The sequence below is a fragment of the Odontesthes bonariensis genome, chromosome 11 (genome assembly GCF_027942865.1).
Source record: "Odontesthes bonariensis isolate fOdoBon6 chromosome 11, fOdoBon6.hap1, whole genome shotgun sequence".
NCBI classification, from domain to species: domain Eukaryota; kingdom Metazoa; phylum Chordata; class Actinopteri; order Atheriniformes; family Atherinopsidae; genus Odontesthes; species Odontesthes bonariensis.
In genome coordinates this window covers 35,500,257-35,526,260 of record NC_134516.1, presented here as the reverse complement: position 1 = coordinate 35,526,260, position 26,004 = coordinate 35,500,257, and the positions used below count along the sequence as shown (strand labels likewise).

Below are 26,004 nucleotides of genomic sequence, written 5' to 3'. Positions count from 1 at the left end.
GAAAAGCTCACAGGCTTTGGGATAATGTGGGATCAGACAGATGGAAGAGTTCAGACAAACTCAGCATGCTGCTGCCTCCTGCTACAGACCTCACATCCTCCATGTACCAACAGCTTCCCTGTCACACCTCAGCACATCTACATGAAACTATCACATCTATAGGAAAATAAACTATCGCCTCATCTGAATACAAACAAAAGAGATGATTGTGGATTTTAGGAGGAGCAGCAGTCAGCTGAACAGCGTCTCCATCCTCGGTGAAGAGGTGGTTGAGGATTACAGATACCTGAGGGTTCACCTGGACAGCAGACTGGACTGGAAATGCAACACTGAGGCTGTCTACAAGATGGGACATTCAGTAAACTGTTCCTATAACTGTATGTATGCTAACTGAGTTGGCATGGGTTGGTGCACTAAACACATGTTACAGAGTTTAATATTTCTGCATCTTTTAGTAAAAACAGGAAAGAATGAGTGTATATTTCCAGCCAAATTCCCAATAAAGCTGCTCTCATCCACATATTTTTCTGTTTCTTCTGTCAGACGGCTAAACTGAAAATCAGCCCATTGAGACTACGGGTCAACTCGTGGTCACTTAAAGCATGTCCAGCCTGTCGCTCTGCTCTAATAAAATCCTGATTTCGTCCTGAATGTCCTGATCAAGATAAAAATATGTAATATACAGAACGAAAAGCATCCATCTCCAGCTGAAAACATGAAACCTGCAGACTACACATAAAATGTTCCACTGGGGAGACCGACCCAAGTTGGTTATTAGGAGGAAATTTCATAGATATCCTCAAAACCAGTTTTTCTCAGTGTGCAGACTTCAGGTTTTTGTTTTAAGTTTTGTACAAAGAAAATAAACTCAAATGTAACCTCTCTTCTATGCATATTCAGAACTTATTTAAATCTCTTCCAGAAAAACTCTTGTTTTGATCATTTTCTTTAAAATAAAGATTTTTAAAAAGCTAATTGACCATGTGCACTGTTTTACATAGAACATCAGTTTGTTATAAATTGGCTTTATTCTTAGACTTTATGTATTCATATTCTGTAGTTCTCTAGATAATCTATGTTCCTAGTTTGTACGGTACACTCTGCTCATACAACGCAAATGTATGTCCAACACTTTAAGATGACGTAGCGGGATAAAATAACTGGGTCAGATATAGCAATCTTAAGACAAATAGGTCTGGTGCAGTAGATGCACGCCTGAAACAACACTCACACAGACACATCGCTTATCACATCCAAACAACATGACAAAGACGGTGGATGGCCTGCTCACAGCATGAGTAAATATTCAATGATGCGTCGTCAAATGTAGGTACAACCTCTGAGATAAGGGTGAACATAAATATTAAATGTTTCCAGATCTCGGGACTTGGTCGGACGGATTTCATGCGAGAACTCTGTCTCTCCAAGTCCAGCGCTGATACTTGACCTGTGACCTCCAATTAATACTTTGTTTAACTTAAGACTGCTCCAACTGGTTCTTGGGCTTCCAATATAAAGAATCGGATCTAACACCCAATAGGTTGGTCAGACTACAAGCATGTCTTAAAGACATAAAGACCTGGATGACTCAGAACTGCCTGCTTCTAAATTCAGACAAAACTGAAGTCGTTATCTTTGGACCTGAGCGTTTCAGGGAGAAATTGTCTAGCTATATAGTTACTCTAGATGGTATTTCCTTGGCTTCTAGTTCTACAGTGAGGAACCTTGGAGTTATTTTTGACCAGAATTTATCATTTGACTCGCATATAAAACAGGTTTCTAGGACTGCTTTCTTACATCTTCGTAATATTGTTAAAATCAGGAACATCCTGTCTCAGAGTGATGCAGAAAAACTAATTCATGCATTTGTTACTTCAAGATTGGACTACTGTAATTCTTTATTATTGGGCTGTCCTACATATTCTCTGAAAAGCCTTCAGCTGATCCAAAATGCTGCAGCCAGAGTTTTGATGAGAACTAACAGGAGAGATCATATTTCTCCAGTTTTAGCTTCTCTTCATTGGCTCCCTGTTAAATTCAGAATAGAATTTCAGATTCTTCTCCTTACATATAAAGCTCTTAATGACCGAGCTCCATCACCGAGCTTAAAGATCTCATTGTAAGATATTTTCCTAACAGAGCACTTCGTTCCCAAACTGCAGGTTTACTTGAGGTTCCCAGAGTTTCTAAAAGTAGAATGGGAGGCAGAGCCTTCAGTTATCAGGCCCCTCTATTGTGTATTAAAACTTTCCTTTTTTACAAAGCTTATAGCTAGGTCTGTTGAATCTGATAGTGTGTCTGCTAGTGTGTCTTGTTCTGCCTCCACCTCTGGCACCCTCTATACTTTCATTACCCCCTACCCGAACCAGGGTTTGCATCCCCACCCCGCTGTGACTGGTGTGCAGTTGGTGAGAGGCTGAGGTAGCTTGTGGCTGTAAAAAGATGGTTGTTGTGGTGTGAGGAGCAGATCTATATAGGGAGTATAGGGAATTACTCACTGAGTCTGGTCCTTTATTTATTTATTTATTTATTTTTCGTTAGCACAATTTTCTTGTGTTTACCTTGAATAGGGATGGCTCAGGTAATCCTGAAACATCCCATAGTTAAGCTGCTATAGGCCTAGACTGCTGGGGGGACTCATCTGTCACACCTTTCCTCACTTTACTCTCTTTATGTATATGTGATATTATTGTGGTCATTAACTTGTGTTTCCCTGTTCCAACAGATATCCTTTGAATGGTGTTACAGTGCCGCCGCCGCGGCCTCACCGAGATGCAGCTAAAATATCTTTGAGGAACGACTTAAGGCTTAAATGGGAGATGGCGCTAGTTCAAGCGACGCTTACCAGCTATAGCCTGGCTTACTTTAGCTACTTTCTAGGAAAACCCCCCTGGTCTCTGAGGATTCCCCATCTCTCCTCAAACAGTAAACAACGAAGCGGAAAAAGAACAACCCCAGGTCTCTGGGACAAATTGTCGACAAAGCTGAAGCCGAGGTTTGAAAACAGCGTGTACAATGTGCGGATCCGCCTGGAGTCAGCAACGGGTCTGCTGAACACTGTGTGGAGGCGGGATGAGCAGCTGATCAGGACGGCGGATCCGCCCCGGAGTCCACTGCTATCTGGGGAGTTATTTGTGTTGTGGACATTATTGCATTTTCAATGCCTTGAACTTTATCATTAAAGAATATTGCAAACTCATTACACTCATGAGTTCTAAAGGCAGTGAAACTGGAGGGTTTGTTAATCTGTTTACTGTAGCAAACAGGACACGAGAGTTGTTACTGCAGTTTGTAATGATTTCAGAAAAATAACTCTCCCTTGTTCTACGCAAAGTCTGGTTGAACACACATAGCTTTTCTTTGTAAGTCTCATAATGAACCTGGAGCTTTGACTTGCGCCATTTCCGTTCGGCTCTCCGGCACTCCCTTTTCTGTGCCCTGACCGACTCTTCTTTCCTCCATGGCGCCCTTTGCCTACTTTTAACCATTCTAACCTTGACAGGTGCAATGGTATCCAAATCATTTAAGAGACTTGAAGTGTAAGAGTTCAAAAGATCATCAACATGAGAACTACGGGGTGTTCTCAAACCTAATCATTTCCATAAACTGTGTCCCTGTTCTGTCATTTATGAGTCTTCCCCGAACAACTGCAGACCCAGCTGGTGTTTTGGGTGTAACAGACAGGTCAAAGAAAACACAGGAATGATCAGATAAAGCAACATCCACGACATCATCAATAAAACTATTCTTTTGTTGTTTGTAAATGATGATATAAAGTATGGAAGATTGTTTTTTTTATTTGTTATATTGTCCCTGAACATGGCACAAACACCCCCACCCCTCTGGTTTTCTCCTGTTTCAGACACAAAATTGAAGTGAGGTGGACTAGACTCAATCAGGACTGCATTAGCTGTGTTTTTGTCGAGCCACGTCTCAGTTAAAAACATAAAATCAAGATTGTGAGAGGAAATAAAACTATTTATCAAGAATGATTTGTTACTTAAAGATCTGAGATTGAACACTGCGTGTTTGAGATTAGCTAGAGTTGAACTGGATGCTGTGTTCTTGCAAGGGATATGGATGAGATTTCTCTGATTGGACAGTCTGATTGTCCCTCTCTTCACTCCATCCTTGGACCTCAGGTTGAGATGGTGTTTACCAACACAGAGGCCCTTAGCATCCTAGACAACAGCATTGACGCTGTTGGAAATAACAGCTGTGGGCACCGATGGTGGGGGCCGAGCTGGGGGGCTTTGGTCGATGGAGTAGGCTGAGGAGGGAGAGGGGCTCCATGCTTCTTTAAGGATAGAATTCTTGATCTTGCCATGTTTGGCGTGAGAGGAACCATTTTAATCCCTGATTTCACCAAGCTTTCAAGGTGATCAGGAAATCTCATGAGTGATGGTGGAGAAGAGAAAGATAGTGAAACATTTCTGAAGGGTGTAGATGCAGCAGAGGGGTCCCAGGCCTGTGGTGGGCAGTGTTGGTCCAGTTACTTTTAAAAAGTAATTAGTTATAATTACTAGTTACTGCTTCCAAAAAGTAATTGAGTTAGTAACTCAGTTACCACAGTGTAAAAGTAAGTAGTTACTCAGCAAAGTGACTGTGACATTAACGTTCTATAACATCTTTAACATCAAATATGTTTATATTAACTGACTGAAGAATAAAAACACTATATACAGTCATTTAGAACATTCGGTATTTATTTGAACTAGATTGCAGCCTGCCATATGATGCATAGAAATAAAAACATAAATATTGAATATAAAATGGTGATGGTGGTCACCTGTTTCTGACCTGAAAAATCAAGTGTGAGCTAGCTGCATTTGGGCCTGGGGTTGGGTTAGCTAGCTGCCTTTGGGCCTGGGGTTGGGTTAGCTAGCTGCATTTGGGCTTGGGGTTGGGTTAGCTAGCTGCATTTGGGCTTGGGGTTGGGTTAGCTAGCTGCATTTGGGCTTGGGGTTGGGTTAGCTAGCTGCATTTGGGCCTGGGGTTGGGTTAGCTAGCTGCATTTGGGCCTGGGGTTGGGTTAGCTAGCTGCCTTTGGGCCTGGGGTTGGGTTAGCTAGCTGCCTTTGGGCTTGGGGTTGGGTTAGCAGCTGCCTTTGGGCCTGGGGTTGGGTTAGCTAGCTGCCTTTGGGCCTGGGGTTGGGTTAGCAGCTGCATTTGGGCTTGGGCTTGGGTTAGCTAGCTGCCTTTGGGCCTGGGGTTGGGTTAGCAGCTGCCTTTGGGCTTGGGGTTGGGTTAGCAGCTGCCTTTGGGCTTGGGGTTGGGTTAGCAGCTGCAGAAGCAACAAGTGTCATATTCGTATGGGTTGATGTAAGATGCTTCATTAGATTTGAGTTACTTGAGGCAGACGTGGATAAAGTTTTTTCCCTGGGCATAGCGTGCATGTTACATACACATTCTTGCCTTTTATCTCCACGAGTGAGAAGTACTTCCAGTTAGAGAACGCTACCTTTGAACTTCCCTGGCTCGTCGCCATTGTCGCTGTCTTGTGTGTTTTTAGTCGTAGTCGTCGGCGCGTGCAGTGAGACAGCGTGAGCAGGGCATCCGCCCACACAGCCAATCATCATCTCATTTGCAACGGTGTCATCATCCCCACCCCTGCTCTCTCCAGGCAGCATGCAGCTGATGTGTAGCCGAAAGCCTACAACCAAATTGTAGTAACACTCAGTGATGATAACGATAACAACGTTGTAACGATGGGAAAGGTAATTAATTAGATTACTCCGTTACTGGAAAAATAACGTCGTTAGTAACGCCGTTATACTTAAACGCTGTTACTCCCAACACTGGTGGTGGGGGCCGTGGTGAAGCTGATGGAGGAGCTTCTGAATCCTGTGTTCGGGATGCTGGAGGTGCTGCTGTGGCTGCTGCTGTGGCTGAATCCTTTGCTGGCTCCTCTTTTCTTGCTCGTCTTCTCTCTCAGCGGCAGCACGGGACCCTGGCCCCTGGCCCTTTCTGATGCCTCAGAGCGTGGAGGAGATTATCTGTCAGTCGTCTCACTCCACCTCTGTTCAGGTGTGGGCCTTTTACTTGAAACAGAATTCATTCCAAATTGCACCTTCGACCCGCGTCGAGCAATGTGAACGCTTGGCGTGTTGGTGACCTGTGTCGCCTGAAGCCGAGTTCAGGGGGTGTTGCTTAGTGGCAGAGCGTCACACGAAACACATAAAATGCTGGGCGTGTACAATGACGTAGGCACAAGCCATGCGTCGGAGGTAGGGTTAAATACACCTGTCTGCATCAAATTTTTCAAACAAACGATGGCGGGACACCTTGACATATCGTTCATAAAATTGTATATGCAGTTCATGGAGATGTTACTTTACGGTTTGTGGATGGTTACAACGTGGGATGCCGCCGATGAACATACGGGAGCACTATAACCTCCAAATTGAGGAAATCCAGCTACAATTTGAAGCAGAAGAACGCAAACACCGTCCCCGAAATGTGGCGGTAAATAACGTCCTCTGCTCGGAGGCTGAGGAGCTCGCGGACCTCCTTGTCTCCCCAGTTGGCCATCTTCAAAAATGTCTCGAACTTGATGTAGGCTAAAACAGAGTAAAACTTGTCCTCACCTGTCGCTGTTGTTCTGAATCAGCTGTCCATTCTGTCTTTTAAACTCCTCACGCCACGCCACGCCCACGTCCGACCCGTGTCGATTGCGTTCACACCAAACTCGGCTCGGCAAAAAGACTAGGGTCCGACGCGGGTCGAAAGGCGAGTCGAGTTGACGCGGCAGCCCGGGTCGGCAGTGTGAACGCAACAGCGGACACGCTAAATTCGCGGATTAAACGCGGGTTATTCGGCAGTGTGAAAGGGGATATTGTCTCACACATGGTACTTGCTTATTCTCATAGTATAACTTATATATTTTTCTAACATTCCCCTCCTGTTTATACTAGAGGAAAAGAGGGTATAAATTCACAGTAGATTCATATATACACGTGCATTTGTTCTTTTTTTGTGTATTTTTTTATACTTTGCAATACCTTGTATATCTTCAACATCATTGTTTAACACTTCAGGGAGATTTCAGTTAAACAAATCATTGAGAATTTACTCAGGTTCATGCAAGGCACTGCTTTGCACTTTAAATATCATCTGCATCCTCGTCTCCATCATCCTCATCACTCTCTACCTGTTGATACATTGTGCAGGTAAGGGTGGTCTCTGTCTTTGGAACAGTCCTCTCAAGCATGGGATACAACAACAACCACAGGTGACTAGTATGGCTGCTAGCAGTACTGAAGCAAGGAGTCCGCTCCACCGGCCAAACCACTTCTCCATCATGCCAGTGAAGGGGTCGTTGATCCCAGAGTTCTCTGCTAGCTCTGCAGAGAGTGATGTGAGTCCCTCTAAGGCAGGGGTCTCCAACCTTTTTCCCTCTGAGAGCTACTTTACTGTCCAGAGTCAGGAAACGGGCAGGTTACATCTCTGCAGACCCATCACACCCTGGACACAAACTGTTTACACATGCACAAGGAAAAAGAATTTTACTGACCTGAAGGAGTGTACTTTTGAAGTAAGGTGTAGCATAGGCAGAATTTTGGTAATGTAATGAGAGGTCAGGTGTAGAGGTCATCTTAAGGAATTTAAAGTGCCCGTCATACTTTATTATAGATAGCCATATAAGGTACATATTGCATCAAATTGCCAAGTCTTAACACATGTATATCCATCCAACATTTCTCTTATTCTTACTCAGGGTTGTGAAAAGTTAATCTGGAAAGAAGCACAAGTTCCTTAGACCATTTGATGAAATAAAACAATGGCCAGACGATTCGTTCATCACATGAACTTCTGCACAGATTGATCTCTGAAGACACAACTCCTTCCTCTGACCCTTTTCGAAGACTGACCATTTCTAACAAACAAACAAAAAAGCTTTTTCTTGATCGCCATGACTTAGGTCTGTCTTAGGAGTTGAAGTACTTCATGAAAATGATGATTTGTAACCGTTGCATGTCAAAGGTGAACAAGCGTGTATGTCGTTGTCGTGGCCGAGAGGTTAAGGCGATGGATTAGAAATCCATTGGGGTCTCCCCGCGCAGGTTCGAGTCCTGCCGACAACGATAACTTTACTGACTCAGGGTTGCGAAAAGTTAACCTGGAAAGAAGCACAAGTTCCTTAGATCATTTGATGAAATAAATCAAAGGCCAGACGTGTCGTTGATCACATGAACTTCTGCACAGATTGATCTCTGAAGACACAGCTCCTTCCTCTGACCCATTTCGAAGAGTGACCATTTCTAACAAACAAAAAAAGAGCTTTTTCTTGATCGCCATAACTTAGGTCTGTCTTAGGAGTTGAAGTACTTCATGAAAATGATGATTTGTAACCGTTGCATGTCAAAGGTGAACAAGCGTGTATGTCGTTGTCGTGGCCGAGAGGTTAAGGCGATGGATTAGAAATCCATTGGGGTCTCCCCGCGCAGGTTCGAGTCCTGCCGACAACGGTAACTTTACTGACTCAGGGTTGTGAAAAGTTAATCTGGAAAGAAGCACAAGTTCCTTAGACCATTTGATGAAATAAAACAATGGCCAGACGATTCGTTGATCACATGAACTTCTGCACAGATTGATCTCTGAAGACACAACTCTTTCCTCTGACCCATTTCGAAGAGTGACCATTTCTAACAAACAAAAAAAGAGCTTTTTCTTGATCGCCATAACTTAGGTCTGTCTTAGGAGTTGAAGTACTTCATGAAAATGATGATTTGTAACCGTTGCATGTCAAAGGTGAACAAGCGTGTATGTCGTTGTCGTGGCCGAGAGGTTAAGGCGATGGATTAGAAATCCATTGGGGTCTCCCCGCGTAGGTTGGAGTCCTGCCGACAACGATAACTTTACTGACTCAGGGTTGCGAAAAGTTAATCTGGAAAGAAGCACAAGTTCCTTAGACCATTTGATGAAATAAAAAAAAGGCCAAACGTGTCGTTGATCACATGAACTTCTGCACAGATTGATCTCTGAAGACACAACTCCTTCCTCTGACCCTTTTCGAAGACTGACCATTTCTAACAAACAAACAAAAAAGCTTTTTCTTGATCGCCATGACTTAGGTCTGTCTTAGGAGTTGAAGTACTTCATGAAAATGATGATTTGTAACCGTTGCATGTCAAAGGTGAACAAGCGTGTATGTCGTTGTCGTGGCCGAGAGGTTAAGGCGATGGATTAGAAATCCATTGGGGTCTCCCCGCGCAGGTTCGAGTCCTGCCGACAACGGTAACTTTACTGACTCAGGGTTGTGAAAAGTTAATCTGGAAAGAAGCACAAGTTCCTTAGACCATTTGATGAAATAAAACAATGGCCAGACGATTCGTTGATCACATGAACTTCTGCACAGATTGATCTCTGAAGACACAACTCTTTCCTCTGACCCATTTCGAAGAGTGACCATTTCTAACAAACAAAAAAAGAGCTTTTTCTTGATCGCCATAACTTAGGTCTGTCTTAGGAGTTGAAGTACTTCATGAAAATGATGATTTGTAACCGTTGCATGTCAAAGGTGAACAAGCGTGTATGTCGTTGTCGTGGCCGAGAGGTTAAGGCGATGGATTAGAAATCCATTGGGGTCTCCCCGCGTAGGTTGGAGTCCTGCCGACAACGATAACTTTACTGACTCAGGGTTGCGAAAAGTTAATCTGGAAAGAAGCACAAGTTCCTTAGACCATTTGATGAAATAAAAAAAAGGCCAAACGTGTCGTTGATCACATGAACTTCTGCACAGATTGATCTCTGAAGACACAACTCCTTCCTCTGACCCTTTTCGAAGACTGACCATTTCTAACAAACAAACAAAAAAGCTTTTTCTTGATCGCCATGACTTAGGTCTGTCTTAGGAGTTGAAGTACTTCATGAAAATGATGATTTGTAACCGTTGCATGTCAAAGGTGAACAAGCGTGTATGTCGTTGTCGTGGCCGAGAGGTTAAGGCGATGGATTAGAAATCCATTGGGGTCTCCCCGCGCAGGTTCGAGTCCTGCCGACAACGGTAACTTTACTGACTCAGGGTTGTGAAAAGTTAATCTGGAAAGAAGCACAAGTTCCTTAGACCATTTGATGAAATAAAACAATGGCCAGACGATTCGTTCATCACATGAACTTCTGCACAGATTGATCTCTGAAGACACAACTCCTTCCTCTGACCCTTTTCGAAGACTGACCATTTCTAACAAACAAACAAAAAAGCTTTTTCTTGATCGCCATGACTTAGGTCTGTCTTAGGAGTTGAAGTACTTCATGAAAATGATGATTTGTAACCGTTGCATGTCAAAGGTGAACAAGCGTGTATGTCGTTGTCGTGGCCGAGAGGTTAAGGCGATGGATTAGAAATCCATTGGGGTCTCCCCGCGCAGGTTGGAGTCCTGCCGACAACGATAACTTTACTGACTCAGGGTTGCGAAAAGTTAATCTGGAAAGAAGCACAAGTTCCTTAGACCATTTGATGAAATAAAACAATGGCCAGACGATTCGTTCATCACATGAACTTCTGCACAGATTGATCTCTGAAGACACAACTCCTTCCTCTGACCCTTTTCGAAGACTGACCATTTCTAACAAACAAACAAAAAAGCTTTTTCTTGATCGCCATGACTTAGGTCTGTCTTAGGAGTTGAAGTACTTCATGAAAATGATGATTTGTAACCGTTGCATGTCAAAGGTGAACAAGCGTGTATGTCGTTGTCGTGGCCGAGAGGTTAAGGCGATGGATTAGAAATCCATTGGGGTCTCCCCGCGCAGGTTCGAGTCCTGCCGACAACGGTAACTTTACTGACTCAGGGTTGTGAAAAGTTAATCTGGAAAGAAGCACAAGTTCCTTAGACCATTTGATGAAATAAAACAATGGCCAGACGATTCGTTCATCACATGAACTTCTGCACAGATTGATCTCTGAAGACACAACTCCTTCCTCTGACCCATTTCGAAGACTGACCATTTCAAACAAAAAATAAACTTTTTCTTGATCGCCATAACTTAGGTCTGTCTTAGGAGTTGAAGTCAATCATGAAGATGATGAGTTGTAACCATTGAATGTTAAGGGTGAACACACATGTGTATGTGGTTGTCGTGGCCGAGAGGTTAAGGCGATGGAGTAGAAATCCATTGGGGTCTCCCCGCGCAGGTTCGAGTCCTGCCGACAACGATAACTTTACTGACTCAGGGTTGCGAAAAGTTAACCTGGAAAGAAGCACAAGTTCCTTAGATCATTTGATGAAATAAATCAAAGGCCAGACGTGTCGTTGATCACATGAACTTCTGCACAGATTGATCTCTGAAGACACAGCTCCTTCCTCTGACCCATTTCGAAGAGTGACCATTTCTAACAAACAAAAAAAGAGCTTTTTCTTGATCGCCATAACTTAGGTCTGTCTTAGGAGTTGAAGTACTTCATGAAAATGATGATTTGTAACCGTTGCATGTCAAAGGTGAACAAGCGTGTATGTCGTTGTCGTGGCCGAGAGGTTAAGGCGATGGATTAGAAATCCATTGGGGTCTCCCCGCGTAGGTTGGAGTCCTGCCGACAACGATAACTTTACTGACTCAGGGTTGCGAAAAGTTAACCTGGAAAGAAGCACAAGTTCCTTAGACCATTTGATGAAATAAAAAAAAGGCCAAACGTGTCGTTGATCACATGAACTTCTGCACAGATTGATCTCTGAAGACACAACTCCTTCCTCTGACCCTTTTCGAAGACTGACCATTTCTAACAAACAAACAAAAAAGCTTTTTCTTGATCGCCATGACTTAGGTCTGTCTTAGGAGTTGAAGTACTTCATGAAAATGATGATTTGTAACCGTTGCATGTCAAAGGTGAACAAGCGTGTATGTCGTTGTCGTGGCCGAGAGGTTAAGGCGATGGATTAGAAATCCATTGGGGTCTCCCCGCGCAGGTTCGAGTCCTGCCGACAACGGTAACTTTACTGACTCAGGGTTGTGAAAAGTTAATCTGGAAAGAAGCACAAGTTCCTTAGACCATTTGATGAAATAAAACAATGGCCAGACGATTCGTTCATCACATGAACTTCTGCACAGATTGATCTCTGAAGACACAACTCCTTCCTCTGACCCATTTCGAAGACTGACCATTTCAAACAAAAAATAAACTTTTTCTTGATCGCCATAACTTAGGTCTGTCTTAGGAGTTGAAGTACTTCATGAAAATGATGATTTGTAACCGTTGCATGTCAAAGGTGAACAAGCGTGTATGTCGTTGTCGTGGCCGAGAGGTTAAGGCGATGGATTAGAAATCCATTGGGGTCTCCCCGCGTAGGTTCGAATCCTGCTGACAACGATAACTTTACTGACTCAGGGTTGCGAAAAGTTAATCTGGAAAGAAGCACAAGTTCCTTAGACCATTTGATGAAATAAAACAATGGCCAGACGTGTCGTTGATCACATGAACTTCTGTACAGATTGATCTCTGAAGACACAGCTCCTTCCTCTGACCCATTTCGAAGAGTGACCATTTCTAACAAACAAAAAATAAGCTTTTTCTTGATCGCCATAACTTAGGTCTGTCTTAGGAGTTGAAGTCCATCATGAAGATGATGAGTTGTAACCATTGAATGTTAAGGGTGAACACACATGTGTATGTGGTTGTCGTGGCCGTACCCGCCAGTTTCTGGACTGTCTCTGAGGTCGAACATATCCTAACATTTTCCGAACATATTGCTACATTTCCTAACAGGTCCTAACCAAGGTCCTAACACATCAGAGAGTTTCAAACGAGGTCCGAACACAATTCCGAACAACTCCTAACAAATCCTAACAAAGTCACGTGATGTAGAAGTCGGGGTTATCTTTTTAGAATATCGGCCATGTTTTTTCATCCGCACCGCTTAACACCAGAGCAATGAGTGCAAGTAAAGGTTGGGAAACTTTGTTAATACTCATAAAAGCAGCGCCATGTCAAAGCCGAATGGTAAACCGTGTGCCAAAACAATATGAGGTGTAATCTTACCATCCCGTTAGCGCGTAATTCAACTTGTATTTCAACTTTCTTGTTACGTAGCCGTTTTGCTAACGGAGCTTCTGCCTGTAATAACGTCGCTGTACACATAGCGCTGTGTGGCGATGGTGGGGATAATGGTGATATGACAGAATCAGAAGACCAATAGTAACTTATTTGTTTGTTTATTTGTTCTATAAATGCTGCCGATTTCTAGGGGAAAGCCTTAAGATGTGAAAGACTGGTGCCAAGTTTCATTGTCCGTCAGTGGAATCGTAATTTATCGGCAATCTATGGTGGTTTCTCTTCTCCTGCAATGGAGCCTGGTTATGTGTTTGAGCAGAGCAGACAGACGTGTCCAGATGTTTTGAACATGCTTAATAATTATTATTACTTCATTATATAGCACATTTTAAAACATACATTTACAAAGTGCTTCACAACAATAATAAAACAGTAATGCAAAACATGCCTTTATACATACATACATACATACATCCTGTATATACATACATACATGTATAATTTCCTCCACTCTGTCTGTACACATAGCCTAGCTTTACATTAACCTGTTTTATTAATGTTTGCAGATGACTAAGAGAGGGAAACCTGATGCTATACTGGAGGGACATCAATGTAAAATATGCCCAGGGCCAGTACCACTTCTCTACTGGCAAACGTCCAGGGGCCAAGAAGTGGAAAAGAGCCCTGGAGAAAATAAAATGCTTGTCCCCTGCAGAACCACACAAAGGATCTGTTTGGGAGAAGCCTTCTGTGCTCCTGTGGGTTCCACAAGGTAGGTGAAATGATTTTCTAAGTCCTGATAAGTCACTGCAGCATGTGGATTTATTTATTGAACAATATATATCTGCACAATTCTGGAGAAAACTGTGAGTGTAGGATTCTTAGTTGCATGTAGCAACCCCCCCAGCCAGCAAATCTGTCATCAGTCCCCGGCTCCAGTAAGGCAGCAGAGGTTCAGATGGAGGCAGGTCGAGTCTGAGTCGGCGCAGAGACAGAGAGAGGGGACACAGAGACAGAGAGAGGAGACACAGAGACAGGGAGAGGAGACACAGAGGCAGGGAGAGGAGACACAGAGACAGGGAGAGGAGACACAGAGGCAGGGAGAGGAGACACAGAGCCAGGGAGAGGAGACACAGAGGCAGGGAGAGGAGACACAGAGGCAGGGAGAGGAGACACAGAGGCAGGGAGAGGAGACACAGAGGCAGGGAGAGGAGACACAGAGGCAGGGAGAGGAGACACAGAGACAGGGAGAGGAGACACAGAGGCAGGGAGAGGAGACACAGAGACAGGGAGATGAGACACAGAGACAGGGAGAGGAGACACAGAGACAAGGAGAGGAGACACAGAGGCAGGGAGAGGAGACACAGAGACAGGGAGAGGAGACACAGAGGCAGGGAGAGGAGACACAGAGACAGGGAGAGGAGACACAGAGGCAGGGAAAGGAGACACAGAGGCAGGGAGAGGAGACACAGAGACAGGGAGAGGAGACACAGAGGCAGGACAAACTAAGCAACACTGATTGACCAGAGTATTCCATCCCCTCCTCCTCTCTTCCTTAGGCTGCCCCCTACTCAGAGGACATGCATTTCTGCTGTGTGATGATTGTGCTACTCATGTTGGAGATGGATGTGTATGCATGTCCTTTCTTCATCTTTGTGTTTATACTGGTTACAGGCGAGCGCATAGGAGTGGAACATTTATTGGCCCAGACCAACAGAGGTGACCTCCTGGCTCCATCGCAGGTCCCTGAAGTCCCCTCGCAGGTGCCTGAGGAGGAGGAGGAGCCGGATGACACCTTCAGCACGCCTGACATTGTGGGCCAGTCAGCTGCGATAGGGGCTGGTGATCCTCCGAGTGCTGTGATGGGTGACGCTGAACCCGGACCCCTCGTCACAGAGGTCAATAACACTTTCTGTAACACCTTACTCTAAAGCACAATATTTAACTGAAGTAAATGTGGTTACATTTTAATAAGATAAATGAATGTAAAATCAGCATGGCTCACATATTAGAAACAAGAGCAAGCTCCCTTTTCATATGCTCCCTCATTTCTCCACTTACAATCTACACATGCTCCTCCTTTTTCTCAGGCTCCTCAACCACAAGCTCCTCCAGAGGGCCTTCCAGGTGCCCAGCCAAGGCAACCTGCCTGGAGGCTGAACAAAGCTGCCCAGGAGGATGAGGAGCGAATGGCAAGGGGGGAACAGCCCCGGAAGAGGCTGAAAAAGGAGACATACCACTACACCTGCAAAGTGTGTGGCCAGGACAAAAACAAACAGACTGGACACACCCAGCTAAAGGGGCGGTGGTACTGTCCAGAGTCAGGACAGACCCTGGATGGCTGGAGGAAGAGTGGAGGCCTAAAGTCACCATTACTTGTCTCTCTCTGGTGTTTGTCTGTCTGTCTCTGGGTTGTTCCGGTCCGTCTTTCTGTCTGTTGGCGTGGATATATGACAGGGCCAGAGCTGAGGTGCACAGTGTGGGAGCTGCTGTGTGTGTGTGTGTGTGTGTGTGTGTGTGTGAGTGAGTGAGTGAGTGAGTGAGTATGTGTGTGAGGGTGCCAATAGTTCTGTTCTGTTCGGTTCGGTTTCAGTGAGACAGGAGGGACGGCCATGTACATACTTAATGCACTCCTGACCTCCTGAACGATATGTATATAGTGTTTGTTAAATTAAAGTTAATAATTTTTGCCAACAACAGCCTTCATGTTTTTATTTAATTTCCTCTTGAATAACAGGACAGTGAGTGTCATCCACTGAATGTGATTGTGAAAACCAAAGCCAGAATCATTTACATTTATTCACAAAACACAACACTCTTCGCTGCTCAATTTGGAATTTGTTTTATTCATTTGTGCTGCACAGATGTAGTCTATCAAATAATTGAGATTACAATAAAGAAGGAGGGGAAACATGATGGGGAGTTATTTACATTTACAGTTATAGACTGTTAATACTGTTTTAACTTCAAATGTAGCACATGGCAATTTGAGTTAATTATTTGAATATTATATCATATTCATTTCATCATATTTAATGCATTCATGTGCGTAATTGCATAATAACAGGGTTATTACTTTGGTGATTTGTATGGAAAAAGAGTTACTGTGTTAAAAATGACTACGTTACCCAAAATACATTGCGAGACGAGAGAGCAAGCTAAGATGCAAGTGATATTGCCACAGCACCGGTTCGTATCCCGCCAGAGACATGACACTTAAAGTGATGATAAACCTTGCAATAAGTGCAGAACTGTGTGTAAACAATGTTGAGAAGATAGAAGAGTAGATAAAAAATATATACAGTGTACATTCTCCTCATTTTTCCTCCTTTTCTTTCTCTCTCTTTCCCCCCCTTTTCCTCTCTTTTTTTTTCTTTCCCCTCGCCGGGCAGTCCCTTTTGCCCCATTTTTGGCCGAGAGGTTAAGCCGATGGATTTGAAATCCATTGGGGTCTACCCGCGCAGGTTCGAGTCCTGCTGACAACGATAACATTATTGACCCAGGGTTGCGAAAAGTTAATCTGGAAAGAAGCACAAGTTCCTTAGATCATTTGATGAAATTAATCAAAGGCCAGACGTGTCGTTGATCACATGAACTTCTGCACAGATTGATCTCTGAAGACACAGCTTCTTCCGCTGACCCATTTCGAAGAGTGACCATTTCTAACAAACAAAAAATAAGCTTTTCCTTGATCGCCATAACTTAGGTCTGTCTCAGGAGTTGAAGTACTTCATGAAAATGATGATTTGTAACCGTTGCATGTCAAAGGTGAACAAGCGTGTATGTCGTTGTCGTGGCCGAGAGGTTAAGGCGATGGATTAGAAATCCATTGGGGTCTCTCCGCGTAGGTTCAAATCCTGCCGACAACGATAACTTTACTGACTCAGGGTTGCGAAAAGTTAACCTGGAAAGAAGCACAAGTTCCTTGGACCGTTTGATTAAACAAAACAAAGGCCAGACGTGTCGTTGATCACATGAACTTCTGCACAGATTGATCTCTGAAGACACAACTCCTTCCTCTGACCCATTTCGAAGACTGACCATTTCTAACAAACAAAAAAAAAGCTTTTTCTTGATCGCCATAACTTAGGTCTGTCTTAGGAGTTGAAGTACTTCATGAAAATGATGATTTGTAACCGTTGCATGTCAAAGGTGAACAAGCGTGTATGTCGTTGTCGTGGCCGAGAGGTTAAGGCGATGGATTAGAAATCCATTGGGGTCTCCCCGCGCAGGTTCGAGTCCTGCCGACAACGATAATTTTACTGACTCAGGGTTGTGAAAAGTTAACCTGGAAAGAAGCACAAGTTCCTTAGACCGTTTGATTAAACAAAAAAAAGGCCAGACGTGTCGTTGATCACATGAACTTCTGCACAGATTGATCTCTGAAGACACAACTCCTTCCTCTTACCCATTTTGAAGACTGACCATTTCTAACAAACAAAAAAGCTTTTTCTTGATCGCCATAACTTAGGTCTGTCTTAGGAGTTGAAGTCCATCATGAAGATGATGAGTTGTAACCATTGAATGTTAAGGGTGAACACACATGTGTATGTGGTTGTCGTGGCCGAGAGGTTAAGGCGATGGATTAGAAATCCATTGGGGTCTCCCCGCGCAGTTTCGAGTCCTGCCGACAACTATAACTTTACTGACTCAGGGTTGCGAAAAGTTTATCTGGAAAGAAGCACAAGTTCCTTTGACCATTTGATGAAATAAAACAATGGCCAGACGTGTCGTTGATCGTATGAATTATTGCACAGATTGATCTCTGAAGACACAACTCCTTCCTCTGACCCATTTTGAAGACTGACCATTTCTAGAGGTTGTCAAATACTGACAGTAGGACACAGACTGGTGCAAATTGGCGCTCCCTGTGCGGCGATTGCGCTGTTTGCGCAGCCTGTCATGCTAGCCAAATACGTGGTGGCCAATGGGCAATAATAAACCTTCCACGTAAAACAACAACTTGGACACTGCAGAAACGTCACACCACTTTATAAACCATCCGACAATAAAGTCACAAGCCTTACCATCAAAACCATATGCATGGTTCTCACATTACTGGCATGGGGACGTTACAAAACAACTTTATAAACAGCATGTCACTTACCTCTTGTCGGTATGCGCACGCATGTGAAAGCCCAAAAGAGTCAATGGACAATAATCCCATATAAAAAACAATTATCTTCTCTAGAAAAACTGCGTTCAAGTATTTAAAACATTACAACAATATATGGTCAAACTTACAAGCGAGAGGACGAGGTGGCGGAGTGGTTAAGGCGATGGACTGCTAATCCTTTGTGCTTTGCACGCATGGGTTCGAATTCCGTTCTTGTAGGCTTTGCATGTTGTTTTGTTTGTTAATATTAATTATTGCATTTATTAAAAGCAGGCTTTTCAAACAATGCTTTTGTTGCAATATTTTTATTTGCTTACACTAGGTTCATTTGGGCGATTGAATCTATCATGAAGAATTTTGAGTGTGACTTCAGGGTAATGTGAAAGAGCTGTCTTTCTTTCAGTTTGCTACATCCAGCTGTTAACCATTTCCTCTACAGAGAACAAAGGAAAGACAACTGGAGAATGCGGGCGTCGATCCCGCTACCTCTCACATGCGAAGCGAGCACTCTACCATTTGAGCTAATTCCCCTTCGGTTGATGTATTCTTAGCGCTTCCAAATTAACTAACCATTTCTGACTAAACGATCCATTCCTTGATACATAAAAAGGAATAGATCTCACAACTGAAGCTTGTTGGTTTTTCTCAGTGTTTTTCAGAGTGGTTGAATGTATCAAGTAGAGTCTTGAGTTCAATCAGTGAGACATGGAAAATCCGTAGTGTTTCATGGTTTGGCAGATTCTTTTTTCTTTCCGATTTTAAACAAATTTGAATTTGCACATTAGTTGGTTTGTCTTTATAAGATGATCATTAAAGCCTCTCACCAGAAGAGCACCTAAAAGATTTCTGAGGAGTGCGGACATCAATCCCGTCACATTTTGCCTGGAAAGCAAGCCCTTTATAATTTGACATTGTTTGTCTTCCATATTTGGGTATATACTGAAGAGATTGTAATAACCCCAACCTTAAATTTGAGTTGTCCTTAAGTGCAATTGCTTTTGTTTCGCCCCATTTTAAATCAAACAACCTCAAACATCCCTACATGAAACCACATTTAGATAATAATGATTCTATTTTTGTGAAAGGAGGATGAATTCATATCCTCTGCACGCAAGGCCATTGTATCTAATGAGGCTCCAATTTTGAGATCAAAATTATACCAGCTGTAGTTTAAGACGGAAATTTTTTTGGTCAAACTTACAAGCGAGAGGACGAGGTGGCCGAGCGGTTAAGGCGATGGACTGCTAATCCATTGTGCTGTGCACGCATGGGTTCGAATCTCATTCTTGTAGGCTTTGCATGTTGTTTTGTTTGTTAATATTAATGATTGCACTTATTAAAAGCAGGCTTTTCAAACAATGCTTTTGTTGCAATATTTTTATTTGCTTACACTAAGTTCATTTGGGCGATTGAATCGATCATGAAGAATTTTGAGTGTGACTTCAGACTAATGTGAAAGAGCTGTCTTTCTTTCAGGCTGCGGCTACACGGAAACGTTTTTCACTGTAAACGATACTTTTTCTTATCGTTTCGCTGTCGCGGCCACACGGAGCCGGCGTTCCCACTACCCCAAAACGATAGTTTTTGAAAACGGGTTCCAGAGTGGGAAAGTTTGAAAACGGCCTCGTTTCGTTTCCATTGTTACAGCTAAAACGTTTTTGCGTCAGTCACACGTTGACGCTGGGAGCCAATTTTAACACTTCTCTATTGTCTCACAGCGTGGCGTGACACAGTGGCGTGTGTACTGCCTCGTTTCATCGTTTTCGTCTGGACAGCAGCGCGTTTCCGTGTGGTCGCAAGAATTTTCGAACCCGTTTTAAAAAAAAAAACCTCGTTTCGTTTTCGTGTAGCCGTAGCCTCAGTTTGCATCCACCTTTGCCACATCCAGCTGTTAATCATTTCCTCCACAGAGGACAAGAACAAAGGAAAGACAACTGGAGAATGCGGGCGTCGATCCCGCTACCTCTCACATGCTAAGCGAGCACTCCACCATTTGAGCTAATTCCCCTTCGGTTGATGTATTCTTAGAGCTTCCAAATTAACGAACCATTTCTGACCAAACGATCCATTCCTTGATACATCAAAAGGAATAGACTCACAACTGAAGCTTGTTGGTTTTTCTCAGTGTTTTTCAGAGTGGTTGAATGTATCAAGTAGAGTCTTGCGTTCGATCAGTGAGACATGGAAAATCCGTAGTGTTTCATGGTTTTGCAGATTCTTTTTTCTTTCCGTTTTTAAACAAATTTGAATTTGCACATTAGTTGGTTTGTCTTTAAAAGATGACCATTAAGGCCTCTCACCAGAAGAGCACCTAAAAGACACCTGACAAGTGTGTAACACAGCAGCCATAGTACATGACTGGACGGTCCCCACTTGATCAGTAAAACCCAACTGTGCTTGGAAACATATTTGACATCTGAGCGGGACTGATCTAAACTAAATCAAAACAAACAGTATGCACAATAGTAAACTTTGCACATATTTCACTAAAAAAAGAAAAAAACAATATTGAAATACAACTGATTCTTACCTCCATGATGGCAGGTGAATGTCTCTCAGCAGTCTGCTCTGCTGTTTTGGAGACTTCGGTATCAGAGGACTTGTCAGCACATAACTGAAATAATGACATACTATTAATGCAAAGCTCTTCAACAGGAACACATTCATCAATTAAACAAATATTTTTGCATCGATACAACTTGGCTATGAATGATGTGACACGTATGTAGCCTGCTGTAGCACTGCAGTGAATGTAAAGATCTGACAATAAGCCATTTTTTGCAATCATTACACTTTCTTGACTTCACACTGACTATCATTCATAACAAACCTGTTTCCTCCATGGCCAGTTGCTGTCACCATAGTCATATGTCATTTCTTCTTCCGGTAGAATGTCCCTCAAGGCAAATAAACAGAGGTATGGTTTGCCCTCTGATAAGATCTTCTTTATTTTGTAATTGGGCTGTCTGTGGTCATCATTGACAAGTCGTCCAAGACTGTCATCTTCTTGAGATGCATCAATACTTGAGAAAGATACAAAATGAATGATTATACTCAGAAATATTTAATTACTAATTACATTACCTCATGTTTTTTTTCCACAACTCCATTTTACTAATAGCTGCAGATCGCTAACTTGAAAAAAAAATATCACATTTGTTTTTGTTATGAAAAAACTCAATTGTGCAGAAATCTCACAATCAACCAAAACCTTAGCACCACTTCTTTTCTTTCCAGTGGAAATCAAACAGCACATGATCTGTGACAGGTCCTCCTCCTTACTGATTCTTCAGAGGTTATTAGTTGTCCTCTGTACTCCACCACAAAGTCACCTTTACTGAAAGGAGCTTTTGCAAACACCCTTCGACCTGGTTAGACAGATTACATGTTATTTTAGCATACCTTAAAAATGGTGAAGCTATTTATTCTAAACAAATCAATGACCACATGAACATGAAAGAACGAGAGCTCTCATTAATAAAGGGCTACTACATAGATAACATTTTTATTTAACATGCATCTCTCTAAAGATATGGGAAAAAATGCTATTAAATGGGCTCTACGACAACTCAGCAAACATCAGCTAGTATTCAGTCTGATAAGGTCATGCAAGGCTGCCGGTCAGAAACACTAGCCCCTTTCACACTGCCGAATAACCCGCGTTTAATTCACGAATTTAGCGTGTCCGCTGTTGCGTTCACACTGCCGACCCGGGCTGCCGCGTCAACTCGACTCGCCTTTCGACCCGCGTCGGACCCTAGTCTTTTTGCCGAGCCGAGTTTGATGTGAATGCAATCGACGCGGGTCGGACGTGGGCGTGGCGTGAGGAGTTTAAAAAACAGAATGGACAGCTGATTCAGAACAACAGCGACAGGTGAGGACAAGTTTTACTCTGTTTTAGCCTACATCAAGTTCGAGACATTTTTTAATATGGCCAACTGGGGAGACAAGGAGGTCCGCGAGCTCCTCAGCCTCCGAGCAGAGGACGTTATTTACCGCCACATCTCGGGGACGGATGGACCTCTGCTGGAAGGGCTGGCGAGAAAGATGGGAGAGCGCGGTTTCCCACGCAGCAAGACGCACCGTAAAGTAACATCTCCATGAACTGCATATACAATTGCAAAAACGAGTTCTCAAGGTGTCCCGCCATCGTTTGTTTGAAAAATTTGATGCAGACAGGTGTATTTAACCCTACCTCCGACGCATGGCTTGTGCCTACGTCATTGCACACGCGCAGCATTTTATGTGTTTCGTGTGACGCTCTGCCACTAGGCAACGCCCCCTGAACTCGGCTTCAGGCGACACGGGTCACCCTGACACGCCAAGCGTTCACATTGCTCGACGCGGGTCGAAGGTGCAATTTGGACATGCTAAGGTAGCGGGTCGCAGTGTGAAAGGGGCTTATGATTACAGATTGGAGGGGTGAAAATGCACCACATTTAAAGTGTGCTGGATTCATACCGCAACACAAAACAAAGAGAATGTTTTACATTTTATACCAGCGAGGTCATCTACCTGCCTATTGCAGGTGGCTGGTTTTCATTTTGGACCCTGAATGTATAATATAAACACACAAATAGAGTACCTTTAAAGGAATGGATGTATTTTACGTCCAGTTCTGCTGTCTTGTCCTGTGCCTTGACAGCAGGTTCTATTTCATCTTGTAATGGCGGTTTCCTCCTCCTCCTCGCAGCCATTGGAAATCCTGTGATTAAACACAAAACAATTATAATAAAGGTGCAAGCAGCAATGATGGGCCCCACACAAGCTGCCATCAGGGTCGCACTGGGCACCGTCAGACATGCACTGTGCAGCTGTCTGTCAAGTGTAGAGGAGTGAGAATCCCATTCATATAAATACATCATCAGCAGGTATTTAAAATGTCTAAGGGACGCAGCTTCGCCCACACATGAGACCCATCACATAAATACGAGCTTCTTTGCGTGGACATGTGTGGCAAGTTTCAAGACCGTACAATGATGTTAAGGCTGTCAATGCAGCAAAGCAAAAACATAACCTTCGCCACCTGGCCACGCCCACACCCGGATGAGGTGGCGTCGTTGTTTTCAACATGCAGCATCACCAATGCCTGAAGCTCTTCTGAGCCAAACTGATGAGGCTGCAGCAAACTCGCTGGGCCTGACACTGTGATGTATTTTCATTCCAAAATAACGCACGCGGAAACAGCCAGCTCTTTTGCTGTGAGTTGTCTTTACTTGGGGGTCAAAACAGGAAGTCAGTACAGGTGTCCCAGGTGTCCTTAAATAGACTTAGAAATTACCCAATCCCCAATCATGTTTAATACATCACATCACCCCCCTTTTAAATAAAAGGACTTTGTGTTACCAAAAAGCAGTCCAATGTAAAATCCATCCCTGCAAAAGTAACTATGCAGCTTAAGGAACATAACGCTCAGGTGGCTTCCGTTCTCTGCCTGAGCGACGCAAGCCTGGAGATGCAGTTGGCACCTCATCACTGTCCATGTGCAGAGGACCATCATCTGCTGGCATGTCCAGCTGAACACTGGGCTGGTCGGATATGGGCTGGTCGGATATGGGCTGGTCGGATATGGGTTGGTCAGCAATGTCAGCAGGTGTACAGTCCGTATTCAGATCCAGCTCCTCGGCTGTGACACGAGATCTCAACTGATCCCCATGTCTCCTGTAGGTAATGTCTCTGTCTGTCCCCTGAACTCTGTAAGACACTGGTCCTGTTTGCTCCACTATCACTCCTGGAATCCATTTCTCTCTTCCCCCTGCTGTATTTTGCAGATACACAGGGTCATCCTGAGAAAAAGATCTACTCACTGCTCGTCGATCATGGTAGAACTTCTGCATGTACTGCTTCTTGCGAACTGTGAGTGCTGTATCGGGATGAATCAGGTCCAGGCGGGTGCGCATGTGCCTGTTCAAAAACAAATCTGCAGGCGACTGGCCTGTAGTACAGTTAGGAGTACAGCGGTATTGCATTAGAAACACAGAGATCTTGTCCTCTAAATCCATGGAAGTCTGTCCAAGTTTCTTAATTCCATTTTTAAATGTTTGCACGTACCTTTCGGCGAGGCCATTGCTGGCAGGGTGACCAGGGGCACTGGTGGAGTGTAGGATTCCATTCTGTCTCATGAAGGTTTTGAATTCCTCAGATGTGAACTGTGTTCCGTTGTCCGTGACAACATGCTCAGGAAGGCCGTATGCTGCAAACAGTCTACGCAGTCTGGTGATGGTGGCTTGTGAGGTGAGGGATGGCATTTTGAACACCTCCAGCCACTTGGAATAGGCATCCACCACTATCATAAAAGTGTGACCTAGGAAGGGGCCAGCAAAGTCTATGTGTAGTCTTTTCCAGCTCTGGCCAGGAAACTCCCATGGATGTAATGGTACCTGGCGAGGCATCCGTTGTTCCATCAGGCAAGACTGGCAGGCTTTGCATACCTGTTCTAGATCTCCATCGATCTTGGGCCACCACACGTACTGGCGTGCGAGGGCTTTCATCTTCACAATACCCTGGTGTCCAGAGTGCAACTCCTTTAACACGTTTTTTTTCTGTTTCTCTGGTAGCACGACCCTGGTTCCCCATAGGACGCATCCACGTTCAATGGACAGTTCACATCGGCGTGAGTGAAAGGCTTTCAAAGTAGCATCCACGATCACTGGCCAACCATTCATGATGAATTTCAGAACTTTGGACAGCACCACGTCTGTCCGTGTGGCGCGTGCTACTTGGTCAGCATCCAAGGGTGCTTGCTCTAGGTGCTCAGTTAACAGTGCATGAATGCTCTCTGAGATGGCTGCTGTTCCGGCATCACTTGTCTCTGGTAAAGGGACTCTTGACAGTCCATCTGCATTGCTGTGTTTCTCAGATCCACAGTACTCAATGGTATAGTCATAAGCAGACAGTATGATTGCCCATCTTTGAATTCGTGCTGCAGCCATAGTGGGTAAACATTTGTGCTCTCCAAAAAGAGTCAGCAAGGGTTTGTGGTCAGTAACTATTTTAAATCTCCTTCCCCATAAGTACTGGTGGAACTTTTTTACTCCAAATATCACAGACAATCCCTCTTTTTCTATTTGGGAGTAGTTTCTTTCAGCAGGGGCCAGCGTACGAGATGCATATGCAATGGGCCTCTTCTCTCCTGATGGCAATTCATGTTGAATGACAGCCCCTATGCCGTAGGCTGATGAATCACAGGCCAGTACAAGAGGTAAGTCTGGATTGTAGTGCATGAGTACCTGATCACTTGCTAACAATTCTTTGCACTTCTCAAAGGCTTTTTGCTGTGGTTTCTTCCACTCCCAGCTAACTTGTTCTTTTAACAGTCTGTAGAGGGGAGCCAACACGGTGCTTTGGTTTGGCATAAAACGCCAATAGTAATTGACTAGGCCTAGAAATGCTCTGAGTTCCCTCATTGAGGAGGGCGCTGGGGCCTCCTTGATGGCCTTTACCTTATCTGGAGATGGATGAAGGCCTTGGCTATCCAGTACATGGCCCAGGTATTCAATCTCCTTTTTCCCAAACTCGCATTTGGATTTCTTCACTCTTAGGCCACATTCCTGAAGTCTCTGTAACACCTTTTGTAGCTTCTGCAAGTGGTCTCGTTCATTTCTTCCCGTTACAAGTAAATCATCCAAATAAGTAACTACATCAAGATCTTTTAGGAGATTCTCCATAATACGTTGAAAAATGGAGGGGGCAGAGCTGACTCCAAAAGCTAACCTATTGTACACAAAGAGACCTCGGTGTGTGTTGATGGTCAGTAGCTTTTTTGACTCCTCTTCCAGCAGCACTTGCTGGTATGCTGCAGCCAGATCAATTTTTGAGAATATTTTTCCTCCACTTAAGGTCGCCATCAGCTCCTCAACGCGAGGCAGGGGGTAAGTTTCAGTATTAGCAGCTTGATTAAC

At 43.9% G+C, this 26,004-nt stretch overlaps 1 long non-coding RNA gene and 15 other non-coding genes across 16 annotated transcripts; all 16 read left to right on the top strand.

Moving 5' to 3' along the window:
* The first annotated feature begins 8,001 nt into the window (after positions 1-8,001).
* Positions 8,002-8,083, top strand: trnas-aga (transfer RNA serine (anticodon AGA)). Its single transcript has one exon. It is a non-coding gene; the product is annotated as a tRNA-Ser (tRNA).
* A 302-nt stretch (positions 8,084-8,385) lies between these two features.
* Positions 8,386-8,467, top strand: trnas-aga (transfer RNA serine (anticodon AGA)). Its single transcript has one exon. It is a non-coding gene; the product is annotated as a tRNA-Ser (tRNA).
* Positions 8,468-8,769: 302 nt separating this feature from the next.
* Positions 8,770-8,851, top strand: trnas-aga (transfer RNA serine (anticodon AGA)). Its single transcript has one exon. It is a non-coding gene; the product is annotated as a tRNA-Ser (tRNA).
* Positions 8,852-9,154: 303 nt separating this feature from the next.
* Positions 9,155-9,236, top strand: trnas-aga (transfer RNA serine (anticodon AGA)). The gene has a single exon. It is a non-coding gene; the product is annotated as a tRNA-Ser (tRNA).
* A 302-nt stretch (positions 9,237-9,538) lies between these two features.
* On the top strand, positions 9,539-9,620 carry trnas-aga (transfer RNA serine (anticodon AGA)). Its single transcript has one exon. It is a non-coding gene; the product is annotated as a tRNA-Ser (tRNA).
* A 303-nt stretch (positions 9,621-9,923) lies between these two features.
* Positions 9,924-10,005, top strand: trnas-aga (transfer RNA serine (anticodon AGA)). The gene has a single exon. It is a non-coding gene; the product is annotated as a tRNA-Ser (tRNA).
* A 303-nt stretch (positions 10,006-10,308) lies between these two features.
* Positions 10,309-10,390, top strand: trnas-aga (transfer RNA serine (anticodon AGA)). Its single transcript has one exon. It is a non-coding gene; the product is annotated as a tRNA-Ser (tRNA).
* A 303-nt stretch (positions 10,391-10,693) lies between these two features.
* trnas-aga (transfer RNA serine (anticodon AGA)) lies at positions 10,694-10,775 on the top strand. Its single transcript has one exon. It is a non-coding gene; the product is annotated as a tRNA-Ser (tRNA).
* Positions 10,776-11,075: 300 nt separating this feature from the next.
* Positions 11,076-11,157, top strand: trnas-aga (transfer RNA serine (anticodon AGA)). The gene has a single exon. It is a non-coding gene; the product is annotated as a tRNA-Ser (tRNA).
* A 302-nt stretch (positions 11,158-11,459) lies between these two features.
* Positions 11,460-11,541, top strand: trnas-aga (transfer RNA serine (anticodon AGA)). Its single transcript has one exon. It is a non-coding gene; the product is annotated as a tRNA-Ser (tRNA).
* A 303-nt stretch (positions 11,542-11,844) lies between these two features.
* On the top strand, positions 11,845-11,926 carry trnas-aga (transfer RNA serine (anticodon AGA)). The gene has a single exon. It is a non-coding gene; the product is annotated as a tRNA-Ser (tRNA).
* Positions 11,927-12,224: 298 nt separating this feature from the next.
* On the top strand, positions 12,225-12,306 carry trnas-aga (transfer RNA serine (anticodon AGA)). Its single transcript has one exon. It is a non-coding gene; the product is annotated as a tRNA-Ser (tRNA).
* Positions 12,307-13,631: 1,325 nt separating this feature from the next.
* On the top strand, positions 13,632-15,451 carry LOC142391444 (uncharacterized). Its single transcript, XR_012770569.1, has 3 exons — positions 13,632-13,759; positions 14,662-14,885; positions 15,078-15,451. It is a non-coding gene; the product is annotated as an uncharacterized LOC142391444 (long non-coding RNA).
* Positions 15,452-16,774: 1,323 nt separating this feature from the next.
* Positions 16,775-16,856, top strand: trnas-aga (transfer RNA serine (anticodon AGA)). The gene has a single exon. It is a non-coding gene; the product is annotated as a tRNA-Ser (tRNA).
* A 302-nt stretch (positions 16,857-17,158) lies between these two features.
* On the top strand, positions 17,159-17,240 carry trnas-aga (transfer RNA serine (anticodon AGA)). The gene has a single exon. It is a non-coding gene; the product is annotated as a tRNA-Ser (tRNA).
* A 301-nt stretch (positions 17,241-17,541) lies between these two features.
* On the top strand, positions 17,542-17,623 carry trnas-aga (transfer RNA serine (anticodon AGA)). The gene has a single exon. It is a non-coding gene; the product is annotated as a tRNA-Ser (tRNA).
* Positions 17,624-26,004: the final 8,381 nt, after the last annotated feature.